Here is a 21,395-nt window from a genome sequence, read left to right as displayed (position 1 = left end):
GGGGCCTGGGTCTAATTCAGTCAGAGATCGAGAGACCTGGAGGAGCTGCAGGAAGCAGAAAGGCTTGCAGACACTTCCTTTATTTCCCCTCCACATAGCAACGGTTGAAGACCGCTGCCCACATCCACTCCCACCTCCACCCACACACAGTCCTGCTCTGCTCCTGTCAACAAGTAAGAAACAGCGCAGGAGGAAAGCCAAGAAGATAGAGGATTCCCCATAGCCTTCCCCATTCCGCCTTAAGACCCGAACGTGTAGCATCATCCCGCCGCGCCTTGTACTTGGGCCACCTTAAGAGCTGAGCAATGCTCTGGCCTTTCGCCAAGCCCCACCCCCGCTGGCTCGCGCTCCGCCCCTTTCTCCTCCTGCTCTGCTGGGGGAGAGAGCTGGGGAGCCCCAGTCTGGCCGGAGTTGGCTGGAGCTGTTGCCATGACAAGCATTTTCTTAAGACAGCTCTGCTGTTGAGACTGTCCTAGGCTGGGGGGTGGGGTGGGGGCACGAACTTCTTGGGGGTCCATCCCTCCGAAGACAGCGAGATCAGACACCCGCCCAGCTCCCTGCACCCATTTTCTCCCAGGGACGGTCCTTCGCGTGGAAAGGTTGGGGAAGAAGACCCAGCCCACTCCCCCCAGCTGAAAGGCCAGAGCGCAAAGCCAGCATCACTAGGTGGTTTGCCACACTGGGGAGAGCGGTGGGTGGCCACCCCACCCTACTCGGTCCATGGAAACACGGAGGGACGGTCCCGCTCGGAGACACCTGGATCTTTGCTAGAAAGAGAGGTAGGCTTGAAGAGAATGAATTGGCTCGGGGTTTGCAAACTTTGTTTCTTTCTTGCCTCTCAACGGCTTTTCAAAGATCCCGAATTTCCTCAAGCTAGCAAATTCTGGGAGGGGTGGAATGTCAGAATGGGAGAGAGAGGTGTGTGTGTGTGTGGAGGAAGATGGAGAGTGATTTCTTCAACATTATATTTCTTCCCTGGGTTCCGAAGAATTAATCAAACAAGTGATTTTTTTTTTTTTTGCGTTTTCCTCTGGATCGTGGGATTGGGGGGGGGGGCGGGAATGGAGGGAGTGCCTATTTCGCACCCAAATTAAGCTCTTGGAAGAAGTATTTATTCCAGCCGACCTCCCTCCCCGCTCCTGCCCTCCCCCTCCCCCTTGGCTTGGGAACCAGCCGCAGAATGGAAAACTGTTGCGGAAAAAAAATATTTTCCGCGTCTGTTCCCTTTCTCGAAAGCCCCAAAGAGAGATAGGGGAGCGAAACAGATCCAAATAAATCTTAAGCGGGAAGGAAGGCCTTGGGGGCCAGGGAGGGGGCACCCTGGGGCCATGGTGGAGATGGGCTAGGAGAAGTTGGAGGGTGGGAACCAGGAGTACACAAATTCAATTTCTTTGGCTTTGCATAGAAACCTCAGCAGTTTCTCTCTGAGGCTTACAAAACATCCTCAGACTTTGACGTCTATAATTAGCTGTGGAAAAAGCTGGGAGTTCCCTCGCACTGCTGTTGTTTGAGTGAGTGTAAGCGTCCAGAACCAACTGTATGAGTGTCTCTGAGGGCACCGCCCCACGCATCTCTGCGTCTATAGGGAATGCAGGAGAAGGGACTTGAAAAGTTTTCAGTTTCAAGCCCCAGGCTGTGGGGCTTGTTGGCTTGGGCCGCTGACCCTTGAGAGGGTCCTTGAACAGGTCCCATAAGAGGTTACCATTAAGGCTGAGATTGCCTCCCACCCTTTCCTCTCTCCCTGTCTTGGACCTGGGGGCCACTTGACATCTTTTCCCAAGATGAGTTGAACCCTGCTCTCTGGTCCACCCTAGAAAGAGTGCCTCCTTGCTTCTTTTCCAGCTGGGTGGAAGAGATGGAAGGACACCCCCCCCCCCATTCCCCGATAAATCCTGGGAGCAGAGACAGGCAGCCCTGGCTAGAGCCTCCTCCTTCCAGGGCACTCCTACAGGACTCACAATCCCCTCCAGACCCCGTGCCAGCATGTGCTGGCCAGGGAGGGTGGGTTCTGTGTCAGATGGAGAATCAGGCAGTCACTGTGATACCAAGAGGGGAGAGGGGACTGAAGGGAGGGAAAAGAAGTCCCTATTCTGCAGACCAACTATCTCCTCCTCCAGTTGGGGTGTCTGGCAGGGAGTCTTCAGATCCACCTGCTCTCCCCCCCCAGCTCCTCCTATTCCTGGTTCTTCCTAACTAGAGACCCTTTCCTGTAACCCCACCCCCACCCCCTTGCTCTGGGTCCTCCTTATCTGGAAGGGAGAAGACCAGGGTTGTTCCAGGCAGGGATCAGCATGGAAAGGGGCCTAGGGGAAAGGGGAGATTTCACAAGAGGGCCCTATGAATCAGGCAAGCTAGCTAAGCCAGCTACCTGTCTGGGTTATGAGAAAAAGCCTTGCAGAGACCCTGGGAAAGAGACAGAGGCTAGGAGAGTTTAAGGGTAACCAGGAAAGCCTCAAGAGTACGCCTTCATTTGGAGTGTTTGGTGATGGCTCAGACTGTACCTCTCTGCCACTGTAACCTAATTGTATTTCCAGCCCCAGGAAGAATTGATGTCCTTATTCTATAGGAAGGGGAGGAGAGAATCCTGGGGGCAGACACTGGTAGACAAGGATGGCTGCTTCCTGAAATGCCTGCTTAGATAAGCGCACTAGGGCACCTGCTCTAGTGGTCTTGTGTCCTGCCTCTAGGGCAGCTGTGGTGACTGCTTTTCAGGCCAGCTGTTGCTCCCAGCTGTGCAACCGGGAGGGGCTGGGAATATTGATTCAGAATTTGGGCCCCCTCACCTCTAGCTGCCTCTGTGGCCCGCCCTATTGTCAGCCTGTCAGCAGCTGGCTCCACCCTCCTGCCTGGTTCTGCCCTCTGAGTACTCCCTCAGGAGAAAGGGCTTAGAAGGAGTAGAGGCTTCTGGCCTTCCAGTCCCTGCCGGTCCCTCATTCCCTTCCCCTTCCATTTTCCATCTCTGTGTCCCTGGATCCAAGGTCAAGTTGAAGGAGCTTAGTTTGTCTCACCCCTCACATTCCCAGCTTCTAGCACAGTGCTGAGACATACAGAGGCACTCAGTCAACACTTGTGAGAAGAAAAGGGCAGCTTAATTTCTTAAAAAACATCTGGGAGGGAGGGTGCATCTGGAGGTCAGAGGACAATGTGTTCTCTTCTGTATGATGTGGGTCCAGGGCACCCACACTCAGGTCAGGAGAGGCTTCGAGGGAGGGGACCTTATCTACAGGTCCATCTTGCTAGTCCCGAGGGGTGGAGTGTTAGCATGCGGAGAGTCAGTTGCATGCGAGGTATCAGAAGGGGCCCCTGGTTTGCCCTCTGTTCTATAGCTTCTCCTTGTTCTGGGAACCCTGCTCACTACCGAGACAGTGGGAAGGAGTGGCTGAGTCAGATTTGTCACACAGCTATGGTCTTTGATGTCTGAAGAGAGTCAGAAAGAGGGTACTAAGTGAGCACACACATCCCACCCCACCCCCCTTGCACCCCTGAACTAGAAGAGTCAGAATCTACCCAAGGCTTGCTGCTGGGTAGAGTAAGGTCCCTGAGCAGGAACAGCAGGGGCCTGACTTATGTCACACTCTCAGTTTCTATAAGATCTAGAGAGGAAGGGGGACCTAGGCTAGCTCTTCCCCAGCCTTGCCTGTCAGCAGCTCAGACTGCCAGCTGAGACTACTAAGTTGACTCCTCTCGGTACCCATGGTTCTTTGCTCTTTATTCAGTGTTCTGGGCCTCAGGACCACCCCTCCCCCCACCCCTCATTAAGATCTACCAAACTTTGAAAGGAGATGGAGAGTTTGTTTATTTGGGGTGCCTAGGAGCCCAAGAAGCTTGATACTACCTTACAGGTGATGGGCCCCACCCTGAGCCTGCCCTTTCCTAGAAGGGTATCTGCCAGGCCATCTGTGTTCCTTCCCTGCAAGTGCCTCCCAGAGATGCCACCCACCCAGCCCATTGCCTGATCCTCTCATCCATCCCCCTTTCCAGGAGAAGTAGGATGAAGAGGATAGGGTGGGGCAGGTACTCTCTAGGTGCATTCTTACTGGACTAACAGCATTTCTCCACTCTTTTCCCCCTCTAGAAAATAGATGGTATACACGTCATTCTAAATTGACACAGGATCATACATATTTTTGTTCTATTCAAATATAGACTATTTATCATTTCCTTGCGGTGGGGAAGAAAAGAGCAATTCAAAGGTGATTTCTTGTACATGAACAGCACACTATCATTTTCTCCAGTCCTATCATTCGAATAGAACAACAGAACATATTTACTCCTCTCTAACTCCAGCTAGGAGGTGTCCATCATCCTGTCTTCATCCTTCTCTCCCCACCCCCCAAACCTGGCAACCACCATTCCATCTCAACTCTGTAAAATCAGCTTTTCCAGATTCCACACGGGGCCATCTGTATCTGTCTCGCCATGCCTGGTTTCGCTTAACATGAGGGGCCTCGAGTTCCTTCTGTGTTGTTGCAAATACAAATGACAGGTTGCTGTTCTTTCATGGCTGAACACTCTAGTATATTAGTGCCCTGTTTTCTTTACCAGTCCATCAACTGATGGGTACTCGGGTTGTTTTGATCTCCTCCCTGTTGTGAATGGTGCTGCAATAGACAGAGCCGGCAGATGTCTCTGTGTTGATTTCGTTTCCTTCACATGCATACCTAGCAGTGCGATTGCTGGGTCGCATGGCGGTTCCATTTCTAATTCTGTTTGTGCGGTGCTGGGAATCGAACCTATGGCCTCTTGCATGCCAAGCAAGTGCTCAACTCCAGCTTGAGGAACCTGAGTGATGTTTTCCATAATGACTAAATCGTTTCCCCATTTCTCAGGGCATACAAGTGAGCGTGCCCTGGGGTTAGAGTCCAGGAGAGCTGTGTGGAATGTCTTATACTCTGTTTCCTCTCCCAGCATCTCTTTGACTCCTCTTTTCCTACCACGAGCTGCTCTTGTTCCACTGACTTATTTCTTTTGCACGTGTAAAAGCAGGAATGGACCTACTTAGAGTCAGAGCCAATGGCTTCTGCTCAGGGAAGTGTCTGTTGGTCAGTGTGGAGCAGGGAGAGAGAGAGAGAACTGAGGAAAAGGGGGCTGAGAACCGAGGACCTGGGTTCTGCCCTCTCTCCCACCACCGGCTCGTTCACTCCTCCCTTTTCTCCTGGTTTACCAAGTTTCACACGTGAATTTGGGAAAGTTTCATACACAGTTTGGGAAAATGGCCTGGAATGGCATCCTTGAAGCCATCCTCTTCCTGCCTTCCTGCCATTGCCCAGGGCACGCCCTGGGGCTGAGAAGGTGTGCTTGCTGCTAGACAGGTCCCGGACTCTGGCTGGGCTCCCAGTGCTCAGCTCAGGGCACTCACTGTGAGGTCTGGCTCATTTGTAGACTCTGTGTCAGGAGTGCAAAGCAGTACAACTCCGACAGGGGATGCTGGCAATATCCAACAGGCTACACATGCATTTACACGGAGCCCGAGTCTTATCCCAAAGATGCTTGTCCACAAATAAGGGAAGATGTGTGTGTAAGGTGAGTCGAGGTGCATTTGTAATGGAACCATCTTTCTACCCATTCATAAGAATGTAACTAAAGCTGGATATGGTGGTGTACGCTTATAGTCCCAGACCTTGCAAGCTTAAGGCAAGAGGAGTGCTGTGAATTAGAGGCCAGCCTGAGATACATAGGAAAACCTTGTCTCAAAAAAGAGAAAGGTGTGTGTGTGTGTGTGTGTGTGTGTGCATATGTGTATATTTGGGTATATACACATGTACCCAAATAATAAATCAGAAAGAATAAATGGTTTCCTATAGGAGGCAGATGAGGTGACAGGATGGGAGTGAGACTTCTTCTCCATTTGCAAAAGGGCAGATGAGGATCTATGCCCGGAACTTAGTTGTCTAAACAGCAAGTTCTGAGTGTGGAAAGAGACAGAGAAGAACGTGATGGAGAAGGGGAGGAAGCGCGGGATTCCTTGCTTCTTTGTCTGCATTTAAAACCAAAACAACATCCAGTGCCTGGATTTTTACTTACTTGTGTATTTTTCTTGCATGCATATGTGTGTACAAGATGTGCGTGGCGAGGGTGCATACCTGAGGGCGTGGTCAGAGAACAACATTGTAGAGTCCAAGGATAGGATTCAACAGCAAGCGCCCTCACCTGCTGAACCATCTCATCAGCCCCTGGATTTTTATCTCTAGGTACCACTTCCCCTATTAGAAGCCAGCATCACTTGACTGTTATCAAGTCTGAGACTGGACAAGGCAGGAGGATCACAAGTTGAAGGCCTGTCCGGTAAGATAGAAAGGCCTTGTCTACAAATAAAAATGTAAAAAACGGTTGGAATTTAGCTTAATGGTAAAGTGCTTGCCTAGGATATACCAGGCAGGCCCTGGTTCAATCCCTTATGGCACAATAAATACACTTGCTTTCAAAAGCTTATTTATCTATTTAGCTGGGCATAGTAGCGGATGCCTACAATCTCAGTTACTTGTGAGACACACTTAGGCTAGTGTCTTAGTTAGGGTTTCTATTGCTGTGAATAGACACCATGGCCACAGCAGCTCTTATAATGGAAAACATTTCATTGGGGCTGGCTTACAGATCAGACGTTCAGTCCATTATCCTCATGGCAGGAAACATGGAAGCAGGCAGCAGGCACGGTACTGGAGAAAGAGCTGGGAGTATTACATCTGCTCAGTAGGCAGCAGGAAGAGACAGCCACATTGGGCCTGGCTTAAGCCTCTAAGATCTCAAAGCCCCCCCCCCCCCACTTTTTTCAAGAAGGCCACACCTTCTAATAGTGCCATTTCCTGGGGACCAAGCATTCAAACATATGAGTCTATAGAGGTCATTCCTACTCACACCACCACGGGTGGTAAGTTCAAGGCCAGTCTGAACAAAATTGTTCACATTTGATTTTTTTTTTTTTAAAATAAGGTCTCACTTTATAGCCCTGGCTAATTTGGAGCTCACTATGTAGACCTCAAATTCACAGACATCTACCTGCCTCTGCTTCCTGAGTGCTGGGATTAAAATTATCTGTCACCATGCCAGCCTTTAAGTTAGATTTCTTTAATTGAAAAATAAGTATATATGGAAGAAACAATGTGATATGTTGATATATACTATGGAATGAGTAAATTAAGATGATTAACATGTCCAGGGCCACATACTTGTCTTTTCAATGTTGAGGTATGAGCACTTAAACTCTATTCTCTCAGCAGTTTTGAAGTATATCTTATAATTAACTATAATCTCCACACTAGACAACAGATAACAAAGACTTATTTCTTCTAACTTTGTATCTCTTGGCCAATAACTCCTAACCTGCCCTTTCCTTCAGAATTTTCCCCAACAATAAGCTGATTCAGACCAGGCTCATTAATAGATGATAAAATTATTAAGCAGGGAGGGGCTCATATGATGAGATAAAAGGTTGGTCCCAGCATGCATTGCAGAGTGACTGGCTTCACAGAAATTGCTTTTTCACATTTCTGACTTTCAGAAATCTGAGATCAGACAATAGCAAACCTGGAGTCAGACAAGGGCCACTTCCTGATTAGGCCACTGACTTCTCTATCCTCAGGAGAAGGGCGGGGACAGAGACCTTGGCACTCTCCTGTGCCTCTTAGGACACTTACCCTATTCACCAGGCTCCTGCCCTCCAGAGGGCTCATTTCAGCACTTTCAGGATTTAACTTCTGTGAATTTGGGGGACAGGACCCAGAAGCATTCAGTCCATAGCACAGTAGCTCTCCTTACAGACTGCTCTTCACCTGAGGGAAGAAAATCTATCTTTAGCAAGACCATATCCTTGTCACCTTAGTAAGGAATCAAGCATTCACAGTGACAGGAACCCCCTCCTGCCAGAAGGGAAAACTTCCCCAAGCCTTCCAAGAGGAATTTCTACCACAGTCTGTGGTCTAGTCAAAACCGGTTAGCCAGATCTAGTTTCAAAGAGATGACTAAGACATCGAAAGGGGGGACATGCAAATCAACAGCCTGGGCTCAAAAGGGGGGGAGTCAGTAATATATAAAAATTGGGGGCTGGGGGCTGACAAGATGGCTCAGAAGTAAAGGGTGTTTGCGGATAAATAGGTGGGAGAAGAGACCCACTTCTTGAAGCTGTCCTGGCTGCCCACACACAAAATAAGAAAGTAAACGAAAAGATCATTGTTGCTACAGAGGAAAAGGATGAAGGTAAAACCCAGTTTCCATTAAAAGAAAACAAAGAAAAGCTGGAGGTGTGGTTAGTTGGTTCTGAGTACTTACCGCTCCCTGCTCCTGTAAAGGGGCTAGGTTCAGTTCCCTACAGCCATGCCATAGGGCTTACAACCTCCTGTAACCTCAGTACCAGGGTAACACCTCTGGCCTCTGGGCACTCATATGCGTGTGGCACACATGAACTCACACAGGTACACATACATACACAAGAATTTTTTAAAAACACAAATCTTTTAAAATAAGAAAATGAAAGAAACCAAAGAGACAGTCGAGTCATAAGTAATGTATGACCTTTCATTTTATATATTTTTTTACATTTTTAAAAATTTAGTATCTGTGTGTATGTGTGCTCTGAAGTGTGTACTCTCTGCATGTGTGTGGAGGTCGGAGGGCAAGCTGTGGGAGTTCTTTTTCTCCTTATACCACATGGGTATCAGGGCTCAGACTCTGATCATTTGGTATCAAGTGCCCTTACCCACTGAGCCATCTCACTGGCCCAATGTATAAATCGCTTCTTATTAATTTTCTATCTTTACTCACTTTAAGTGGATGGATGCTTAGACTTGCATGTGTGTGTGTTCATCGTGTGTTTGCTTTGTTCCTGTGGAGGTCACAAGAGGGTATCTGATCCCCTAAAACCAGAGTGACAGGCAGCTGTGAGCCACTGTGCGGGTGCTGGGAATCAAACTCAGGTCTTCTGTAAGACCACCCGGTACTCTTACTCCTTGAACCATGTCCCTAGCCCCAATGTATAAATTTCAATTGTATGGGGAGGGGTATATATTGCAAAGCCATCTTGGGACAATTGGAGATATTTTAGTCTGGATATTAAGTGATATGCAATTACTATTACATTTTTAGATGTAAAAGTGACCATATGGCTTTATGCCATAGTATCTTTTTTATGCACAAATATTTAAGGCAACGTAGTTTTATGTCATTTTCAAGTGGTTCAGCACAAATGTGTGTGTGCACGTGCACATACACCCCAAAGGAGAAAACGATGGTAAAAGTCGGTAAATCCTCCTTCCTTAGTACATGCAGGACCCTCAGTCTACCCTCACTCCAACAAGAAAACAAGGCAAAACCAATTGCTGACTCCAAGTGAAGTGTCTGTAGTTGGTTGTTGTATGGTTTGTGGTTGGTTTGTTGTTATTGTTGTTGTTGTTGTCGTAGTTGGCGTCATCCTCCTTCTCCTTCCACTCCCCTCCCCCTCCTCCTCCTCTTCCTTCTCCTCCTCCTCCTCCTTCATTATTTCAGGTTGGATATACTTAACAGTCTAAGATAGAGAGAGACTTTGAGTCCCAGAAAGGGCTCCCAGATTCCTAGCCTCCTTCCTCCATCTTTCCTAAGCACCCAGAGGGGTCTTCCCACATAGTCACTTCCCTTACCTCCCTCACTTCTGTGTCCAGTGAGTAGGCTAGTGGGCTGAGCAGTGCGATGGAGGCCTGATGACACCGTGCCTTGGCTTAGAGAAAGCCTAGGAACTGGGGGGCTTCACCATTTGAGGAGGTCACAGGTTGTAAGAGGGGGAATATGCCTACAGCCCCAAAGTTATTGCTGACCTCTTCTGACCCCTTCACACCCTCTAATAAGGTGATTCTGTCTAATAAGGGAACCTGTTTTGCCTGCTCAGAGCCTTGGTGCCTGGCCTAAGTGTGGTGATTGGAATAGGTATGACCTATAGGTTTATGTGTTTGAATGCTTGACCCATAGGGAATGGCACTATTGGGAAGTATGGCCTTGTCGGAGTAGGTATGGCCTTGTTGGAAGAAGTGTGTCACTGTGTAGACGGACTTTGAGACCTCATACACACACACACACACACACACACACGCACATGCACACACTCATGCTCAAGCTCTGCCCAGAGTGGAATCAGAGCCTGCTGCCTGTGGATCAAGACATAAAACTTGTGGCTCCTTCACCTCCATATCTGCCTGCATGTCGTCATGAGAATGGACTGAATCTCCAAAACTGTAAGCCAGCCCCGATGAAGTGGTTTCCTTTATAAGAGCTTTGTAAGAGTTGCCTTGATCATGTTGTCCCTTCACAGCAATGAAACCCTAAACACTAAGCAGGGCCTTCCACATGTTCCCTTGCTGGGGACATTATACTTGGTTGCACTGGCAATGGCCCAGATCACAGCGAGGCCACCCCCACCTCTCTAGCCTGGTCCTGGCTCTGGAGAGATGCAGTTTCTGGGGCTGCTCTTCTTCCTTTCCCTGGAAACCTTGGGCTAGACCCAGTGTGACTCAGGGCTCTCTCTGTATACGATCCTGCCGTCAACTCCTCTTCTGTCTTTTCAGGAGCCTGAGGGAGAAGGAGCCAGAAAGCTGAAAATGGGCAGACAGGGAGGGGTTTGTTCTAGGAGCCATTGAGCCTGCGGGAGAGCTCAGAATTAGGAGTCAGAGGCCTAGTGATCTCGTGCAATCTGTATGACCTTGACTGAGGCAGCTATCTCCCTGAGCCTTCCTCCCCCTCACTGGACCATGAAACCAAGTGTAGACTTTCAGAATCCAGATGCTACAGCCTGCGGCTAAATCCCATCACCTACTTGAGATGACAGGAAGAAGGGAAACCAAGCAAGCTTTGCCTTTTTACAGCCACCCTTGGAGTTAGAAATAATGACAGGGTATAGGTTCCCCACCTCCAGAACTTCAGTTAGCAAGTACTTAGTACTGATACTTCCCAGTGGCTTGGTCACTATTCTATTGCTGTGAAGAGACACCATGACCAAGACAACTCTTAACAACAACAAAAAAAAAAAGCATCTCCTTGGGAGCTTGCATACAGTTTCATAGGCTTAGTCCATTATCATCATTGCCAGGGAACATGGTAGACATACACCGTGCTAGTCAGTAACTGAGAGCTACATCTGGTCCTCAGACAAAGACAGACAGAGAAATAGGCCTATCATGGGCTTTTGAAATCTCAAAGCCCACCCCCAGTGATACAAATCTTCCAACAAGGCCACGCTTCTAATTCTTCTAAGCCTATCCAAGAGTTCCACTCCCCAGTGACTAAGCCTTCACGTATGTGAGCTTGTGAGGGGCATTCTCATTCAATCCACCACACCCAGCCATGATCGTGCTGTGTCAAGAACTGTGAACACTGATTAGAGGTAGAGAAATCCAAGTCTTCAAGGACTTACTAAGGGCCACAAATCCCAAGAGACCCATTAGATTGAATCTTAGGAAATTACCAAATATGCAACCATTTCGACCTACAGAAAGTAGTTTTCTATGGTTCATCCTAAATATTAGTATTAAATGTTGGATATCAGGGGTTGTATAGTTGATGCTGTGGGCTAGTGGGGTTAGCAACATTTGGGTAAGCTGCTACTTGTTAGGCTAGCCTGCCCTCTCTTCTCAATACAGATTTTTGGCCCTGGAGGTGGTATGTGTGTTGACCAAGTCTTTGTCCAAACTTCTATTGAAATTCTTACAGTAATCTTCCTAGAACTGGCCAAAACAGTTGCCCATGGAGAAGAAAAATTGCCACCCACCTTCACAAGACTGTCCCTGTGTCCCTAGTAGCCACCTTGACAGTTTGAGGATGGAAGGAACCTCAAGGGAACAAAAGCAAGCTACTCTTTGCCCTAACCTATGGTAGAGAGGAAGACACACTTACAGAGTCCTGGCTAGGCTGGGACTTACTTGGTAGCCCAGATTAGCTAAGAACTCACAGCTGTCCTCCTGCCTCTGCCTCCCACATGCTAGGATGAAAGGTGTTTGTCACAATGCCTGAATAATGATTTATTTTGTGATACTAGAGATTGAAGGTAGAGCCTCAGCAGGCATGCTACTGCCGGAGCTGTATGCCCCCCCCCCCCCCCCGCCCATCTTTTACTTAGAGACAGGGTCTCACTAACTTGACCAAATTGTCCTGGAGCACATGCTGGCCTTGGACTTTCGGTCCCACTGCCTAAGCCTAGGAAGTAGCTGGGATCACAGGCCTGTGCCACCAGACCTGTCTCAACTGAAAATAATTCTTGCAGGAGGCAGTTGCCAGACAGGATCTGAGGGGGTAGAAAGGACGGTGTAGGAGTTGGGCAGAGGGAGGTCTGTGTGGCTGAGTCCTGACTGCAGATACTGAGAGCCCGAGAGTGAGATGTTTCCGCAGGTGAGGGAGGCTGTCTGTGCCCACCCGCTGGCATGCCTCCAGCCTTGTCTGAGCCAGCACCAGTGTCACAGGCAGGATGGCATCTGGCCTCAGCAGCAGCTGCCATCTCCCTGCTCCCCTGGTGCTGGGACCATTAGGGTGATTTTGATATGTCCTCCCTGCTGTCTGTACTACAGCCTTCTTTGTGGGGAGCCCTCGTAGGACATCTGTTAGGATGCTAGGACAGATACAGCTGGCATCCGCTCTTCCAGGAGCTGCCTGACCTTGTACAGGGAGGTGGGTCACTGGCTTGGGGCTGGGAAGCATCTTGGTTGCTGAACCAGAGGCTGTGAGGTGGATGAAGTTAAGGAAATAGTCCATTTTCCCTCTTTGTCAGAGGAGAAAACACAACCCAGAGACTTAAGCAAGGATATCTGGCTCGTCTGAAGCAATGCCAGGGCCAAAATGCAGTTCTTTCCCTACCAAGTCTGCCACTGAGTGCTCAACACTCCTGCCGTGTCATCGCCGGGTGACCCTGCTTATCACTGAACCTCCCTGGCCCCAGGGTCTCTCCACATATAACAGGGAGCCATTCCAATAAGCTAAAGAATGATTGCTTCATCTAGAAGATCATGTGTTAGGAGCACTTTGGATGAAAGATGCTCACAACCATGGAGCCCTGTGCTATTGAGAGTCAGGGTCATTAGCACTAGAGAAAATGCAGAGCCGTGCTCCTGGGAGTACCACCCTCATCCACACAGCTGCTAATGGAGCCAGGCTCTGTTCTTCACAGCTCTGTGTGGAGTGGAGCCCTGAGCTGGAAGGGGCAGACTGATCTTGAGAGGAAGCAGCCGTCATGGCAGGGGATGGGCAGAACCTCCTGTCTCCAGCCTGGGTATCCCTAGGCCTGCCTTTTCCTTGGTGCAGGTTCCGTGAGAGATTAGAGGCAGTACAGAATGGACGATATGGGATCTCTACTTCTTCCGGGGCAGCTGACTAAGCCAGATTATCCTGTGACCTCCTGATTTGAGGGTCACCATAACATGACAGTGAATACGGTTTCGTAGATGGAACCAATCTGTCATTCATTTGCTTTCCTGTGTACTCATTCATTGAACAAACAGGAAGTGAGTGCAAACCATATGCCGGTTACTATGTTGAGGGTAGGAAAGTGGTATCTAGAATACAGGAAGAGCCCAGGATGGCTGACCCGAAGCTCAGAGAGGCTTTTTTGGTTTTACCATGTCCGTGTGCATCCAGAACCCTCTGCTTAGGCGGAGGCAAAAATACTACATCACTGGGACACCCAGACAGGATCCAAATGGTACCTGGGAAGAAAACAATGCATTTACAGGAAACCCTCTGTTTCTCTTCTAGTCCTCCCCATGCACTTTAGTCCCTCCACCCTCCTTGCAGAGGCAGTAGATTTAGTTTCAGATGGTGCATGCTGTACACACACTTACTGGGCCTCTAGAAAACATATATGCCACCTTCCTTTATGTTCCCTGTAGTGTTGTGACAGCTGTACTAGGTATGGCAAGGAACACTGTGCAAATGGGAGAGTGCTGGGTGTCTGTGAGGCTTTCTGTGCGTGTTCCACATGCTCCTCTGTGCTCCACGTGCTCCTCCATCTCCATTTCACTCCCTTCTCTCCACTGCCCAGCTCTCTGCCCTGCCCCACCTCCCAGCCCCCAATCACCCTTCCTGTAATACCATCATCTTGTCCTCTCCCCTTGCCTAGACAAAACCTACAGCAATGTCTGTTGCATCTTAAATAACACCAGCATACATAATCCAAGCTAATTTATTAACCATGTGTTCAGTAGCTAACTCAGAGCGTCTCATTCAACATTCCCCATCTTAGACAGCAATCAATGTTAGGAGTCTTCATTTTACAGATTAATGAAGATATTTCCAAAACAAAAGGCTGAAAAGCAACCTGACGTATTTAAGGGCTTCCTCTTTCTATTGCTGAGTGACTGACTAGTTGACGGGGGCATGGAGAGGCTCCACAGCATCTATTGAATGTCAACTAAGCACCAGCTGCTTTCACATTATGTCACAACAACCACCTTCTGAGACAGGTATAGGATTTGACTTCCAGCATCTGGTTGTACGAACAGACACTCACTCAAAAGAGCAGGAAGAAAAAAGAAGAGATGGGGCCTTATTAAAAGGTTATGGGGAAAGGTTGCAGAACTTGGGTGTGGGAGGGTAACCCTGGCCTTCTCCACAGGCCTTGGAGAACTCTCTTCACAGCAGGTTCCCCCCTCCCTTGTGCACACACACAAGACTTAAGCAGTAGGCTCAGCCCAGATCTCTAGATAAATTAGCTCAGGCTCTCAGTCCAAATGCCAAAAGATGCTGGTTCCAGCTGAGCTCTGATGTCTTCCCATTATCCATGGCCTTCTGGAGGGGTGTGGAGCCCAATCAGACATGGCTACCCAGTCCTGTCTTACCCGGAGGCCATCTGGCTGGCTAACACTGGTGCTGATCTTTGGGCCCAGGCCTGTCTAACATATAAACCTGTGCCCTTTCTACTCAGGGCTACTGCTGAACAAAGGTACTTGAGTCTGATTCCCCTGGAGTGTTCTGTTCTGTCCTGTTTTTCTCTCCACCCTGATACTGGGCAGTGAACCTAGGGTCTTGCCCACACTAGGCAAGTGCAGCATCTCACTAAGGTGTATCCTCAGTCCTACTCTTCTTGGGTGTATGTTCCATTAGGGCCAGGATCTTAGTCATTTTTGTTCAGCGATGTCTTCGGTAGCAAGTGCTCAATGAAAGACTGCTACAGGACTGCAGTGTAGCTCTGTGGTAGGACACTGGCCTAGCTCTTATAAAAGCCTGGGTTTTATCCATCTACATGACAAAGACTGAGCAGAACATACGGGTAGGGGTGGGCAGTAGCTTTCTCTTGGGAAACTTTTGCCCTCTGAATTCCTCAAGACCTGAATGGAAGAAGTGGGTTATTTTTTAAGCCTTGGAGGATGGCCTCTGAAATAAGTAGAGCAGTCCTATGGGGGCACTTCTGGCCCAACTTTTATGGTGAAACGTTAAGAACCATGTCTTAATGTGGAAAAGGCTAGAGGAGACTGCACCTTCGATTTCTGTTGCCTGTTTTATGCATCTGACCTGGGCTGTTAGCCACAGGAGGAAAACAAGTGACGGGAGATTTCCCCTAACACTGAACAATCCATTTACTGGGACTAGGAAATAGAATACAGAGGTCCTGTGTGGACAGGGAAAGAATGCAAACTTCCAGTGGGTTTCCAGCCCAAAGGTCAGAGCTGACCAAATCTTTTAGTCCCTTCGATGCCCCTCTCTACAGTGGTTTACTGTGTCCCCAATCACCCAGGCTGTCCTGGCAGAAGATGACACACCAGAGCACAAGTCTAGGGAGTCAAGTGGAACCGGGCTCACATTTGTCCGGCCAGTTCTGTGACCAGATGCCAATTAATGAATGGCCAATAGCAGGTGTACAACAAGTTTTAGTTCTCCTTCTTCTATGCCAGTGGTTCTCAACCTTTCTAGCCCTCTGACCCTTTAATACAGTTCCTCCTGCTGTGCTGACCCCAACTATAATTCACTATTTCATTGTTACATCATATCTGTAATTTTGCTACTGTTATGAATCCTAATGGAAATACCCAATCTTCGGGATATCTGATATGTGAGCCCTCTGTAAGGCTGAGAACCACTGTTCTGTCCCTTGATTCTCCCTTCATCTATCCAGGCATCTGTCATAGTCCATGATCTCCCGATGACTGTCCCCCAACTGCATGCAGCTCTCCAGCAAAGCACTTCTAGGAGTGGCCTAGGAGCTCTGCCATTTGCATGGCATAGGCTCTCTTCTTGGTGCCAATGCTAGGATTTTTCTTGATGCATAAGCAACAGGAGTCCTGGCAAGAGAAGGTGGAGTTGAGGGTGGGGTAGTTCAACCACTTCGCTGTTTGTTCTTGCCCCAAATTCCTCTTGCTGTCAGAGACAACACTGGGAAAGCTCTCATCCATAGAGGGAGTCAGATTGGGTGCGATGCTCTTTTTAGAAACCGTGAGGACCCAAGGGAATCTTCACTATTTGGTCACCCAGGTCAGCTGCCAGCTGCTACTGGAATCGAGCAGACCACTGGATACACAGCCAGGAGAGTCCAGGCTAGAATCTGTCTTGCTTTCTCTGGTATACACCCTCAAGAGATCTCAGCTGGAATACAGCAGCCACTGGGTCAAGGTAATGCATGAGTCACTTTTGCCTTCCTTGCCCTGGAAGGGGCTTGGCATTAAGCGAATCTTGCTCTCACTTCCTGTGGGCAGCTCCAGGGCTCTGGGCATTGAGTGGAGGAGAGTCTCCAGTTCATGAGGATAGCATCTGGCGCTGGAGATGCATTCAGAGGAAGTGACTTACAGATGCAGATGTGAATATTAGCTGAGAATTCACAGGCTACTTATGGCACTGTAGTTACTGGGGGTACCATGTTCTCAGCAAGCCCGGGAGCCAGCCTGTGGGCTACTTAAAGGGAGAAGTGATGCTTTAGTCATCTCTGCAGCCAGAATTAAATATAGCATAGACATTGCCTCATAGCATGATCAGTGAAGGCTGCATGGATGGATGCATTGATGAATTAACAAATAAAAGCTTTCTTTAAGTCGAGTCAAGACCATAGTAAATTTTCCCATTTCCTTTCCGGAGCCAGCATCTCTGCTCAGAAGCTCATCAGCCTCTGCCTGAATAATTACTAGCAAAGACCTCTGAGTGACAGACAGGATGGTCTAGAGTAAAGCTGCTTAGACCTTTTCCAATTACGACCCTTTTTGCCCAAGAAATTGTCTCAGGAGCCCAAGTATATAGGTATGTCAAATAAGTATGCAAATCAATCCATTACTGATAGTAGATGATAAAGAAATGTACTTTAAAAGCAACTCTGCTTAGAATACTTATAATTTTACCACTTATGAAAAAGAAAAGCAAATTTTCATGCTAATGAGACATGCTTGTTTATTTTTAGATAAAGAATGAAATCCTGGCAGGTGGTTTGATACTAGAGAGCATTGAATATCTTCAATGGTGTTCAGAACTGACTAATATTTTGATTTTATAATTGTCAATTCTGAGAGTGCTGCCTCTTATAAATGCATAGCCCCGAATGCCAGAAGTATGTTTAGAGCCATCTCAGAAATTTTTGTAAATTCTGTTATGCACAAACAAAATCCAACTTAGCTATTTCTGTAACACTTATTCATGTACTTATTCTGTGCCAGTGCTGAAGACACAGGGAAGGGGGCGTGCCACAGTGCAAGTGTGGAGACTGGAGGGCAACTCGAGGCTGTCTCTCCTTCACCGTATGGGTCCTAGGAATCAAACTGTGAGCATCAGGCTTGGCAGCACGTGCTCTTACACACTGAGCCATCTCCTTGGCCCACAAAAGTTTTGTGTTTTTATAAATGAAACTCAAATCAACAAAACAACAGTTTTTAAAAATCAACCAAAATCAACCGAAATCTGTGAGTTCAAGGTGAGCCTGGTCCAGTTTCAAAATAAACAGAGCTACATAATAGAGAGACCCTTCCTCAGTAACAATATAATCCCCAAAACACTAACTTGATACATGCTGAAATATTAAAAATCTTTATCTTCTGTAATTAAACCATTATATTTCTATAAGAGGGGGAAACAGTATGTATACTAAGAACATTGCGGTTCACAACATACAGTATTCTGGAATCTGAGCCAAGGTGATTCATACAACGTTGCCTTGCTCTGACACAGTGCGACAGCATACATGGTGCAGAGTGATTATGATGTATTAAGACCCGAGGCTGCAGTGAAGTCCTACCATACAACACGGGCAAGAGCGACCAGAACTCCCTTAGAAGTACCCTTGATTTTGGATTAATTCTGGGTCATCGCGTGTTCAGAAACCGTTTACTGTTGCCAGGTTTTTCAAGATACTCACGTCCCACTGCACAGCCCCAAGTGGATCAACAAATCCCTAAGAAGCTTGGCCCTAGCGGAACTGATCTGAGATCAGACATTGGGAGGCCAGGCTTTGAGTCCATTGCGTTGCTTTCTAGCTTCCAAAACTCACCAAAACTTCCCTGTCTTCAGTGTCTTCATGGCTAAAATGAAGTTTGGGCTGAATATACTTCAGGGACATTTTAACTCGCAAATTCTCTGCTCCCTCCTACCCAAACAACCTTGCAGATTAATTATAGTTGGTTACCAAAAAAATTAAAGTAAGACAATTTCGCATGGAAACAAATTTCATGGGTTCTTTCCCCCCCAAAATGGGAAACTTAGCTGGAATCAGCCTACCTTTTCTCCATGGCAACGGTCAGCAGGAGCTAAGTAACCACTGGCCTGTTCTGATGGTGTGAAGCTTCTCCTGGCTGCATCTCCTCCTCTCCTGTTGCTGGGTGCTCAGTCTGCTTTGCTCTGGTTTGTTCTGGGCCTGGTCTCAGCAACCGTTTGAATGTGTGAACCTCTGAAGAGGGAAGGCAGGGGACATGTAATACGGTGATAGCCTGGAGACCTACTCTTGTTCACTTAGCTTGGGATGACCGAGACTTGAGGACGAACAAACAAACAAAATACAAACCAGGGCCAATCAGTGCCCAGGACATGTTACCTTGGGCCATGGCCCCCAGCGTGACGAAACCGTAGGGGAGTTTTTTTGCTTGCTTGTTTGCTTGTCTTGAGACAGGGTCTAGCCTATTGTCCATGTTAACCTGGAGCTCACCATGTAAGCCAGACTTGCCTTGAACTCCTGACAGTCCTCCTGTCTCCGACCTCTCAAGTGCTACGATTTTAGGTGTGACCCACCATGGCTGGCTGAAGCCTTATTTGAGCAAACTTCACTTCTCAGTGTCTCACCTTCTTCAGACCTGTGCTAGGAGTCTGTGTGTTCCCCAACTACCATCTGTCCCCTGCTCACATTAGGTGGTCACCCTCCAAAATCAACAGCAGGGTGAGAGCTCCTCAGGAGAACTGAAGTCATGGTGACAATTCTTTTTTTTTTATATCCAACCTCTACTTATGTTCTTGGCACAAAACAGGTGAGACATGAGACAATTGCAATGTGTGTGATTTTTTAAAAAATCAAGGGTCCCAACTATACTTTCAACAAGACACACTCCTCCTGTCCAGCCTCTCAGTCCTGCCTCCTACCCCTAGGTACCTGTTCCTGTCAACAGCTACTTTTCATAGGTCTTTGTGGTGGCCCCTTCCATACCCTACATTCCCTCAAAGTCTCTTGTCTACCTTGGGGCTAACTTCAGACAGAGTTTGAGCTAGAGCTATTTCTCACTAAGCCCTTTAGTCATCCTGGCAACAGGACCTGGCAATAGGATCTCTCACACCCTAACCAAGCCAGACACTCCCTCTTTCTCAACCCACGGGCTCTTGTCTTCTCATAGGCCCCATCGGCTGTGCTTGTGCTCTGGTTTTCTCTCTTAGCCTTGGTTTGGTTGGGGATTTCGTTTGTTTTGTTTGAGACCAGGCTGTGTGGCCCTGGACTCTCCTTCCTTCTGCCTCAGCCCCAGGGTTCTGGGATTACAGGTGCCCTGGAAAGTGGCTGTGTGCGATTTTTAAGCTTATTGTTTGAGAGTTTGACTAGTTATTCTGTGGTCTGATCTAGCCAGTTATTTTGGGGGAGGGGGGTTGTTTTATTTTGTTTGTTTAAAAAAAAACAAAACATCATGAACTAGATTGCAGCTCAGCGGCAGAGTGAATCCCTAGTCTGTATCAGTCTCCTGCACCAGGAGAGGACATGGCATCTCTGTTTTCTTTCATAAACCTTGTTTGTCCCCATTGTTGCCCCTGTTGACACCCTCCCTCTTCCTCTCCTTTTTTCTCTTTCCATGTGACCATTTACACAAGTAAACTGTGCTTTCTGCTTATTCTTGCTCCGCTCAGTGTCAGAGACACCTTTTGAAGAGGGTGAGGGTTTTCTTGATTTCTTTTAATGCACGTGGTGTTATTTTTAGAAAGTGACTTTTTTTTTCAAAGACAAGATCTTGTATCCCAGAGTAGCATCCATCCAAAATGTTATTTCTAAGAATGTTTGCTTTTCTTGTAAGAATAACAGTAATATACAAATGTCTAACATTTGCTGGGGGGTTACTATCACCCATGGAGACAGATGCTAAGTGTCACAGCACCGTCTCCTCTATAAGGAAGATGTCATACCCATCCTCCCTTTTAAAGGGACACCAAGGCAAAATAAATAAATAAAGTAACGCTTTATCCAAGCTCACCTGAATGCCAACTGAAGGCTGTCAAATTCAAACCATGCCTCCTGAACAACATAGTCTGTTATTTTCTGATTCTACTCAAGATCATTCTAGAAAGTCTAGAAAATTAGAGGGAAAAAAGCCTTAAAAGAAGACATAATAAATTCAAATTTATAGCTATTATATGTGGTTTTATATTTCTTTATTCTTTTAAATGTATGTGCAGAGAGAGACATAGACAGACAGGCAGACAGACCAAGAGATAAATAGTCTCTGATTCCATTGCCTAGGCCAGCTTCGGACACCTGAGTTCAAGTAATTCTCCTTCCTTAACAGGCCCCTGAGTACCTGGGACTGCAGGCACACACCCTGCTCCCAGATTAGTATATACATTTAAAAAGCAAAATTGGAACATGTTAAATACTGAGGTATTGACGTAAACTTTTCCCTTCTTGAAAGTAGTGAACATTGGTCCCACATCATAAGGACCAGGTTACATGTTCCAGCAGGCTAAGACCCATAGCCTATGCCTTGAGAGCTGTGATCTGGAGCCAGCCGGGCAGCGTGTGGAGTCTGGAAGCTGTGATGGTAGGTCAGAGAGGCAGGGAGGCTTGGGACTCTTAGACAGCCTTTGGTAAAGTTTCTTCCTCTGCATGTCTGGATCCCACAGGAAGATGTGAGATAACCAGATCAACTTGTGTTTGAAGTGGGAGTTACAAATGCAAAGTGCCCCTCCAGCTCCTGGCCGGGCATCCTAGATAATGCCCCCTATCAACCTGAGAGTAGGTTTACTCACTAATGACCGAGGCTGATCCCTCCTGCAGGGTTGAGCTCTCACTGTGGCTCCTG

At 47.7% G+C, this 21,395-nt stretch overlaps 1 protein-coding gene across 8 annotated transcripts in view; it reads left to right on the top strand.

Moving 5' to 3' along the window:
- The first annotated feature begins 356 nt into the window (after nt 1-356).
- Nucleotides 357-21,395, top strand: part of Atp2b4 (ATPase, Ca++ transporting, plasma membrane 4) — a 98,386-nt gene continuing 77,347 nt past the window's right edge. For 7 of the 8 annotated variants that reach the window (XM_006529723.3, XM_011248038.2, XM_006529727.3 and 4 more), the window contains exon 1: nt 357-779. The gene's annotated coding sequence lies outside the window, so the exon portion shown is untranslated. Of the gene's footprint in view, nt 780-16,410; nt 16,549-21,395 lie in introns of all 8 variants that reach the window. The other variant, XM_006529724.4, reaches the window with a different exon arrangement.

Source organism: Mus musculus, chromosome 1, assembly GCF_000001635.26.
Source record: "Mus musculus strain C57BL/6J chromosome 1, GRCm38.p6 C57BL/6J".
In the NCBI taxonomy this organism is placed as follows: Eukaryota; Metazoa; Chordata; class Mammalia; order Rodentia; family Muridae; genus Mus; species Mus musculus.
The sequence above is the reverse complement of the archived record's forward strand: the minus strand, read 5'-3'. Positions and strand labels throughout refer to the sequence as shown.